This window comes from Ambystoma mexicanum, chromosome 10 (genome assembly GCF_040938575.1).
Source record: "Ambystoma mexicanum isolate Mex_15411 chromosome 10, UKY_AmexF1_1, whole genome shotgun sequence".
In the NCBI taxonomy this organism is placed as follows: Eukaryota; Metazoa; Chordata; class Amphibia; order Caudata; family Ambystomatidae; genus Ambystoma; species Ambystoma mexicanum.
The window spans coordinates 1,682,776,554-1,682,788,051 of NC_090932.1; positions in this window are offsets into that span (position 1 = coordinate 1,682,776,554).

Below are 11,498 nucleotides of genomic sequence, written 5' to 3' on the forward strand. Positions count from 1 at the left end.
AAATGCTCGATGCTCTCTCTCATTCATGACACCTCACTCCATATCTGCATGTTGTCTCATTCACCTAAGCCTACTCCAATGCTCGATGCTCTCTCTCATTCATGTCACCTCACTCCATATCTGCATGCTGTCTCATTCACCTAACCTCACTACAATGCTGTAGTTCAAGGTGTGCTTCACCTAACCTCACTCCAATGCTCAATGCTCTCTCTCATTCATGTCACCTCACTCCATATCTGCATGATGTCTCATTCACCTAACCTGACTCCAATGCTCGATGCTCTCTCTCATTCATGATACCTCACTCCATATCTGCTTGCTGTCTCATTCACATAACCCTACTCCAATGCTCGATGCTCTCTCTCATTCATGTCACCTCACTCCATATCTGCATGCTGTCTCATTCACCTAACCCCACTCCAATGCCCGATGTTCTCTCTCATTCATGACACCTCACTCCATATCTGCATGCTGTCTCATTCACCTAACCTCACTCCAATGCCCGATGCTCTCTCTCATTCATGTCACCTCACTCCATAGCTGCATGCTGTCTCATTCACCTAACCCCACTCTAATGCCCGATGCTCTCTCTCATTCATGACACCTCACTCCATATCTGCATGATGTCTCATTCACCTAACCCCACTCCAATGCCCGATGCTCTCTCTCATTCATGGCACCTCACTCCATAGTTGGATGCTGTCTCATTCACCTAACCCCACTCCAATGCCCGATGCTCTCTCTCATTCATGTCACCTCACTCCATATCTGCATGATGTTTCATTCACCTAACCTCACTCCAATGCCCGATGCTCTCTCTCATTCATGTCACCTCACTCCATAGCTGCATGCTGTCTCATTCACCTAACCCCACTCTAATGCCCGATGCTGTCTCTCATTCATGACACCTCACTCCATGTCTGCAGGCTGTCTCATTCACCTAACCATACTCCTATGCCCGATACTCTCTCTCTCATTCATGACACCTCACTCCATGTCTGCATGCTGTCTCATTCACCTAACCCCACTCCAATGCTCGATGTTCTCTCTCATTCACGTCACCTCACTCCATATCTGCATGTCTCATTCACCTAACCTCACTCCAATGCTCAATGCTCTCTCTCATTCACGTCACCTCACTCCATATCTGCATGCTGTCTCATTCACCTAACCTGACTCAAATGCTCGATGCTCTCTCTCATTCATGACACCTCACTCCATATCTGCATGTTGTCTCATTCACCTAAGCCTACTCCAATGCTCGATGCTCTCTCTCATTCATGTCACCTCACTCCATATCTGCATGCTGTCTCATTCACCTAACCTCACTACAATGCTGTAGTTCAAGGTGTGCTTCACCTAACCTCACTCCAATGCTCAATGCTCTCTCTCATTCATGTCACCTCACTCCATATCTGCATGATGTCTCATTCACCTAACCTGACTCCAATGCTCGATGCTCTCTCTCATTCATGATACCTCACTCCATATCTGCTTGCTGTCTCATTCACATAACCCTACTCCAATGCTCGATGCTCTCTCTCATTCATGTCACCTCACTCCATATCTGCATGCTGTCTCATTCACCTAACCCCACTCCAATGCCCGATGTTCTCTCTCATTCATGACACCTCACTCCATATCTGCATGCTGTCTCATTCACCTAACCTCACTCCAATGCCCGATGCTCTCTCTCATTCATGTCACCTCACTCCATAGCTGCATGCTGTCTCATTCACCTAACCCCACTCTAATGCCCGATGCTCTCTCTCATTCATGACACCTCACTCCATATCTGCATGATGTCTCATTCACCTAACCCCACTCCAATGCCCGATGCTCTCTCTCATTCATGGCACCTCACTCCATAGTTGGATGCTGTCTCATTCACCTAACCCCACTCCAATGCCCGATGCTCTCTCTCATTCATGTCACCTCACTCCATATCTGCATGATGTTTCATTCACCTAACCTCACTCCAATACTCGATGCTCTCTCTCATTCCTGACACCTCACTCCATAGCGGCATGCTGTCTCATTCACCTGACCCCACTCCAATGCCCGATGCTCTCTCTCATTCATGGCACCTCACTCCGTAGCTGCATGCTGTCTCATTCACCTGATCCCACTCCAATGCCCGATGCTCTCTCTCATTCATGTCACCTCACTCCATATCTGCATGCTGTCTCATTCACCTGACCCCACACCAATGCCCGATGCTCTCTCTCATTCATGACACCTCACTCCATAGCTGCATGCTGTCTCATTCACCTGATCCCAAAGCAATGCTTGATGCTCTCTCTCATTCACGTCACCTCACTCCATATCTGCATGCTGTCTCATTCACATAACCCCACTGCAATGTCCGATGCACTCTCTCATTCATGGCACCTCACTCCATATCTGCATGATGTCTCATTCACCTAACCTCACTCCAATGCCCGATGCTCTCTCTCATTCTTGTCACCTCACTCCATGTCTGCATGCTGTCTCATTCACCTAACCCCACTCCAATGCCCGATGCTCTCTCTCATTCACGGCACCTCACTCCATAGTTGGATGCTGTCTCATTCACCTAACCCCACTCCAATGCGCGATGCTCTCTCTCATTCATGTCACCTCACTCCATATCTGCATGATGTCTCATTCACCTGACCTCACTCCAATGCTCGATGCGCTCTCTCATTCATGACACCTCACTCCATAGCTGCATGATGTCTCATTCACCTAACCTAACTCCAATGCTCGATGCTCTCTCTCATTCATGACACCTCACTCCATAGCTGCATGCTGTCTCATTCACCTAACTCCACTGCAATGCCCGATGCCCTCTCTCATTCATGTCACCTCACTCCATATCTGCATGATGTCTCATTCACCTAACCTAACTCCAATGCTCGATGCTCTCTCTCATTCATGACACCTCACTCCATAGCTGCATGCTGTCTCATTCACCTGACCCCACTCCAATGCCCAATGCTCTCCCTCTTTCATGTCACCTCACTCCATAGCTGCATGCTGTCTCATTCACCTGACCCCACTCCATTGCCCGATGCTCTCTCTCATTCATGGCACCTCACTCCATAACTGCCTGCTATCTCATTCACCTGACCCCACTCCAATGCCCGATGCTCTCTCTCATTCGTGTCACCTCACTCCATATCTGCATTCTGTCTCATTCACCTGACCCCACTCCAATGCCCGATGCTCTCTCTCATTCATGTCACCTCACTCCATAGCTGCATGCTGTCTCATTCACCAGACCCCACTCCAATGCTCGATGCTCTCTCTCATTCACGTCACCTCACTCCATATCTGCATGCTGTCTCATTCATCTAACCCCACTCCAATGCCCGATGCTCTCTCTCATTCATGGCACCTCACTCCATATCTGCATGATGTCTCATTCTCCTAACCTCACTCCAATGCCCAATGCTCTCTCTCATTCAAGGCACCTCACTCCATATCTGCATGATGTCTCATTCACATAACCTCACTCCAATGCCCGATGCTCTCTCTCATTCACGGCACCTCACTCCATAGCTGCATGCTGTCTCATTCACCTGACCCCTTTCCAATGCCCGATGCTCTCTCTCATTCACGTCACCTCACTCCATATCTGCATGCTGTCTCATTCACCTAACCCCACTCCAATGCTCGATGCTCTCTCTCATTCATGTCACCTCACTCCATATCTGCATGCTGTCTCATTCACCTAACCCCACTCCAATGCTCGATGCTCTCTCTCATTCACGTCACCTCACTCCATATCTGCATGTCTCATTCACCTAACCTCACTCCAATGCTCAATGCTCTCTCTCATTCACGTCACCTCACTCCATATCTGCATGCTGTCTCATTCACCTAACCTGACTCAAATGCTCGATGCTCTCTCTCATTCATGACACCTCACTCCATATCTGCATGTTGTCTCATTCACCTAAGCCTACTCCAATGCTCGATGCTCTCTCTCATTCATGTCACCTCACTCCATATCTGCATGCTGTCTCATTCACCTAACCTCACTACAATGCTGTAGTTCAAGGTGTGCTTCACCTAACCTCACTCCAATGCTCAATGCTCTCTCTCATTCATGTCACCTCACTCCATATCTGCATGATGTCTCATTCACCTAACCTGACTCCAATGCTCGATGCTCTCTCTCATTCATGATACCTCACTCCATATCTGCTTGCTGTCTCATTCACATAACCCTACTCCAATGCTCGATGCTCTCTCTCATTCATGTCACCTCACTCCATATCTGCATGCTGTCTCATTCACCTAACCCCACTCCAATGCCCGATGTTCTCTCTCATTCATGACACCTCACTCCATATCTGCATGCTGTCTCATTCACCTAACCTCACTCCAATGCCCGATGCTCTCTCTCATTCATGTCACCTCACTCCATAGCTGCATGCTGTCTCATTCACCTAACCCCACTCTAATGCCCGATGCTCTCTCTCATTCATGACACCTCACTCCATATCTGCATGATGTCTCATTCACCTAACCCCACTCCAATGCCCGATGCTCTCTCTCATTCATGGCACCTCACTCCATAGTTGGATGCTGTCTCATTCACCTAACCCCACTCCAATGCCCGATGCTCTCTCTCATTCATGTCACCTCACTCCATATCTGCATGATGTTTCATTCACCTAACCTCACTCCAATGCCCGATGCTCTCTCTCATTCATGTCACCTCACTCCATAGCTGCATGCTGTCTCATTCACCTAACCCCACTCTAATGCCCGATGCTGTCTCTCATTCATGACACCTCACTCCATGTCTGCAGGCTGTCTCATTCACCTAACCATACTCCTATGCCCGATACTCTCTCTCTCATTCATGACACCTCACTCCATGTCTGCATGCTGTCTCATTCACCTAACCCCACTCCAATGCTCGATGTTCTCTCTCATTCACGTCACCTCACTCCATATCTGCATGTCTCATTCACCTAACCTCACTCCAATGCTCAATGCTCTCTCTCATTCACGTCACCTCACTCCATATCTGCATGCTGTCTCATTCACCTAACCTGACTCAAATGCTCGATGCTCTCTCTCATTCATGACACCTCACTCCATATCTGCATGTTGTCTCATTCACCTAAGCCTACTCCAATGCTCGATGCTCTCTCTCATTCATGTCACCTCACTCCATATCTGCATGCTGTCTCATTCACCTAACCTCACTACAATGCTGTAGTTCAAGGTGTGCTTCACCTAACCTCACTCCAATGCTCAATGCTCTCTCTCATTCATGTCACCTCACTCCATATCTGCATGATGTCTCATTCACCTAACCTGACTCCAATGCTCGATGCTCTCTCTCATTCATGATACCTCACTCCATATCTGCTTGCTGTCTCATTCACATAACCCTACTCCAATGCTCGATGCTCTCTCTCATTCATGTCACCTCACTCCATATCTGCATGCTGTCTCATTCACCTAACCCCACTCCAATGCCCGATGTTCTCTCTCATTCATGACACCTCACTCCATATCTGCATGCTGTCTCATTCACCTAACCTCACTCCAATGCCCGATGCTCTCTCTCATTCATGTCACCTCACTCCATAGCTGCATGCTGTCTCATTCACCTAACCCCACTCTAATGCCCGATGCTCTCTCTCATTCATGACACCTCACTCCATATCTGCATGATGTCTCATTCACCTAACCCCACTCCAATGCCCGATGCTCTCTCTCATTCATGGCACCTCACTCCATAGTTGGATGCTGTCTCATTCACCTAACCCCACTCCAATGCCCGATGCTCTCTCTCATTCATGTCACCTCACTCCATATCTGCATGATGTTTCATTCACCTAACCTCACTCCAATACTCGATGCTCTCTCTCATTCCTGACACCTCACTCCATAGCGGCATGCTGTCTCATTCACCTGACCCCACTCCAATGCCCGATGCTCTCTCTCATTCATGGCACCTCACTCCGTAGCTGCATGCTGTCTCATTCACCTGATCCCACTCCAATGCCCGATGCTCTCTCTCATTCATGTCACCTCACTCCATATCTGCATGCTGTCTCATTCACCTGACCCCACACCAATGCCCGATGCTCTCTCTCATTCATGACACCTCACTCCATAGCTGCATGCTGTCTCATTCACCTGATCCCAAAGCAATGCTTGATGCTCTCTCTCATTCACGTCACCTCACTCCATATCTGCATGCTGTCTCATTCACATAACCCCACTGCAATGTCCGATGCACTCTCTCATTCATGGCACCTCACTCCATATCTGCATGATGTCTCATTCACCTAACCTCACTCCAATGCCCGATGCTCTCTCTCATTCTTGTCACCTCACTCCATGTCTGCATGCTGTCTCATTCACCTAACCCCACTCCAATGCCCGATGCTCTCTCTCATTCACGGCACCTCACTCCATAGTTGGATGCTGTCTCATTCACCTAACCCCACTCCAATGCGCGATGCTCTCTCTCATTCATGTCACCTCACTCCATATCTGCATGATGTCTCATTCACCTGACCTCACTCCAATGCTCGATGCGCTCTCTCATTCATGACACCTCACTCCATAGCTGCATGATGTCTCATTCACCTAACCTAACTCCAATGCTCGATGCTCTCTCTCATTCATGACACCTCACTCCATAGCTGCATGCTGTCTCATTCACCTAACTCCACTGCAATGCCCGATGCCCTCTCTCATTCATGTCACCTCACTCCATATCTGCATGATGTCTCATTCACCTAACCTAACTCCAATGCTCGATGCTCTCTCTCATTCATGACACCTCACTCCATAGCTGCATGCTGTCTCATTCACCTGACCCCACTCCAATGCCCAATGCTCTCCCTCTTTCATGTCACCTCACTCCATAGCTGCATGCTGTCTCATTCACCTGACCCCACTCCATTGCCCGATGCTCTCTCTCATTCATGGCACCTCACTCCATAACTGCCTGCTATCTCATTCACCTGACCCCACTCCAATGCCCGATGCTCTCTCTCATTCGTGTCACCTCACTCCATATCTGCATTCTGTCTCATTCACCTGACCCCACTCCAATGCCCGATGCTCTCTCTCATTCATGTCACCTCACTCCATAGCTGCATGCTGTCTCATTCACCAGACCCCACTCCAATGCTCGATGCTCTCTCTCATTCACGTCACCTCACTCCATATCTGCATGCTGTCTCATTCATCTAACCCCACTCCAATGCCCGATGCTCTCTCTCATTCATGGCACCTCACTCCATATCTGCATGATGTCTCATTCTCCTAACCTCACTCCAATGCCCAATGCTCTCTCTCATTCAAGGCACCTCACTCCATATCTGCATGATGTCTCATTCACATAACCTCACTCCAATGCCCGATGCTCTCTCTCATTCACGGCACCTCACTCCATAGCTGCATGCTGTCTCATTCACCTGACCCCTTTCCAATGCCCGATGCTCTCTCTCATTCACGTCACCTCACTCCATATCTGCATGCTGTCTCATTCACCTAACCCCACTCCAATGCTCGATGCTCTCTCTCATTCATGTCACCTCACTCCATATCTGCATGCTGTCTCATTCACCTAACCCCACTCCAATGCTCGATGCTCTCTCTCATTCATGTCACCTCACTTCATATCTGCATGCTGTCTCATTCACGTAACCCCCTAAAATGCCCCATACTCTCTCTCATTGATGGCACCTCACTCCATATCTGCATGATGTCTCATTCACATAACCTCACTCCAATGCCCGATGCTCTCTCTCATTCACGGCACCTCACTCCATAGCTGCATGCTGTCTCATTCACCTGACCCCACTCCAATGCCCGATGCTCTCTCTCATTCACGTCACCTCACTCCATATCTGCATGCTGTCTCATTCACCTAACCCCACTCCAATGCTCGATGCTCTCTCTCATTCATGTCACCTCACTCCATATCTGCATGCTGTCTCATTCACCTAACCCCACTCCAATGCTCGATGCTCTCTCTCATTCATGTCACCTCACTTCATATCTGCATGCTGTCTCATTCACGTAACCCCCTAAAATGCCCCATACTCTCTCTCATTGATGGCACCTCAATTCATATCTGCATGATGTCTCATTCACCTAACCTCACCCCAATGCCTGATGCTCTCTCTCCTTCATGGCACCTCACCCCATAGCTGCATGCTGTCTCATTCACCTAACCCCACTCCAATGCCCGATACTCTCTCTCATTCATGACACCTCACTCCATATCTACATGCTGTCTCATTCACCTAACCCTACTCCAATGCTCGATGCTCTCTCTCATTCTAGACACCTCACTAGATGTCTGCATGCTGTCTCATTCACCTAACCCTACTCCAATGCTTGATGCTGTCTCTCATTCATGACACCTCACTCCATGTCTGCAGGCTGTCTCATTCACCTAACCCTACTCCTATGCCCGATACTCTCTCTCTCATTCATGACACCTCACTCCATGTCTGCATGCTGTCTCATTCACCTAACCTTACTCCAATGCTCGATGCTCTCTCATTCATGTCACCTCACTCCATAGCTGCATACTGTCTCATTCACCAGACCCCACTCCAATGCTCGATGCTCTCTCTCATTCACGTCACCTCACTCCATATCTGCATGCTGTCTCATTCATCTAACCCCACTCCAATGCCCGATGCTCTCTCTCATTCACGGCACCTCACTCCATATCTGCATGATGTCTCATTCTCCTAACCTCACTCCAATGCCCAATGCTCTCTCTCATTCAAGGCACCTCACTCCATATCTGCATGATGTCTCATTCACATAACCTCACTCCAATGCCCGATGCTCTCTCTCATTCACGGCACCTCACTCCATAGCTGCATGCTGTCTCATTCACCTGACCCCACTCCAATGCCCGATGCTCTCTCTCATTCACGTCACCCCCTCCATATCTGCATGCTGTCTCATTCACCTAACCCCACTCCAATGCTCGATGCTCTCTCTCATTCATGTCACCTCACTCCATATCTGCATGCTGTCTCATTCACCTAACCCCACTCCAATGCTCGATGCTCTCTCTCATTCATGTCACCTCACTTCATATCTGCATGCTGTCTCATTCACGTAACCCCCTCAAATGCCCCATACTCTCTCTCATTGATGGCACCTCAATTCATATCTGCATGATGTCTCATTCACCTAACCTCACCCCAATGCCCGATGCTCTCTCTCCTTCATGGCACCTCACCCCATAGCTGCATGCTGTCTCATTCACCTAACCCCACTCCAATGCTCGATGCTCTCTCTCATTCTTGACACCTCACTAGATGTCTGCATGCTGTCTCATTCACCTAACCCTACTCCAATGCTTGATGCTGTCTCTCATTCATGACACCTCACTCCATGTCTGCAGGCTGTCTCATTCACCTAACCCTACTCCTATGCCCGATACTCTCTCTCTCATTCATGACACCTCACTCCATGTCTGCATGCTGTCTCATTCACCTAACCTTACTCCAATGCTCGATGCTCTCTCATTCATGTCACCTCACTCCATGTCTGCATGCTGTCTCATTCACCTAACCTCACTCCAATGCTCGATGCTCTCTCTCATTCATGACACCTCACTCCATATCTGCTTGCTGTCTCATTCACCTAACCCTACTCCAATGCTCAAAGCTCTCTCATTCATGTCACCTCACTCCATATCTGCATGATGTTTCATTCACCTAACCTCACTCCAATACTCGATGCTCTCTCTCATTCATGACACCTCACTCCATAGCGGCATGCTGTCTCATTCACCTGACCCCACTCCAATGCCCAATGCTCTCTCTCATTCATGGCACCTCACTCCGTAGCTGCATGCTGTCTCATTCACCTGATCCCACTCCAATGCCCGATGCTCTCTCTCATTCATGGTACCTCACTCCATATCTGCATGCTGTCTCATTCACCTGACCCCACTCCAATGCCCGATGCTCTCTCTCATTCATGTCACCTCACTCCATAGCTGCATGCTGTCTCATTCACCAGACCCCACTCCAATGCTCGATGCTCTCTCTCATTCACGTCACCTCACTCCATATCTGCATGCTGTCTCATTCATCTAACCCCACTCCAATGCCCGATGCTCTCTCTCATTCATGGCACCTCACTCCATATCTGCATGATGTCTCATTCTCCTAACCTCACTCCAATGCCCAATGCTCTCTCTCATTCAAGGCACCTCACTCCATATCTGCATGATGTCTCATACACATAACCTCACTCCAATGCCCGATGCTCTCTCTCATTCACGGCACCTCACTCCATAGCTGCATGCTGTCTCATTCACCTGACCCCACTCCAATGCCCGATGCTCTCTCTCATTCACGTCACCTCACTCCATATCTGCATGCTGTCTCATTCACCTAACCCCACTCCAATGCTCGATGCTCTCTCTCATTCATGTCACCTCACTCCATATCTGCATGCTGTCTCATTCACCTAACCCCACTCCAATGCTCGATGCTCTCTCTCATTCATGTCACCTCACTTCATATCTGCATGCTGTCTCATTCACGTAACCCCCTAAAATGCCCCATACTCTCTCTCATTGATGGCACCTCAATTCATATATGCATGATGTCTCATTCACCTAACCTCACCCCAATGCCTGATGCTCTCTCTCATTCTTGACACCTCACTAGATATCTGCATGCTGTCTCATTCACCTAACCCTACTCCAATGCTTGATGCTGTCTCTCATTCATGACACCTCACTCCATGTCTGCAGGCTGTCTCATTCACCTAACCCTACTCCTATGCCCGATACTCTCTCTCTCATTCATGACACCTCACTCCATATCTGCTTGCTGTCTCATTCACCTAACCCTACTCCAATGCTCAAAGCTCTCTCATTCATGTCACCTCACTCCATATCTGCATTATGTTTCATTCACCTAACCTCACTCCAATACTCGATGCTCTCTCTCATTCATGACACCTCACTCCATAGCGGCATGCTGTCTCATTCACCTGACCCCACTCCAATGCCCGATGCTCTCTCTCATTCATGGCACCTCACTCCATAGCTGCATGCTGTCTCATTCACCTGATCCCAATCCAATGCCCGATGCTCTCTCTCATTCATGGTACCTCACTCCATATCTGCATGCTGTCTCATTCACCTGACCCCACTCCAATGCCCGATGCTCTCTCTCATTCATGTCACCTCACTCCATAGCTGCATGCTGTCTCATTCACCAGACCCCACTCCAATGCTCGATGCTCTCTCTCATTCACGTCACCTCACTCCATATCTGCATGCTGTCTCATTCATCTAACCCCACTCCAATGCCCGATGCTCTCTCTCATTCATGGCACCTCACTCCATATCTGCATGATGTCTCATTCTCCTAACCTCACTCCAATGCCCAATGCTCTCTCTCATTCAAGGCACCTCACTCCATATCTGCATGATGTCTCATTCACATAACCTCACTCCAATGCCCGATGCTCTCTCTCATTCA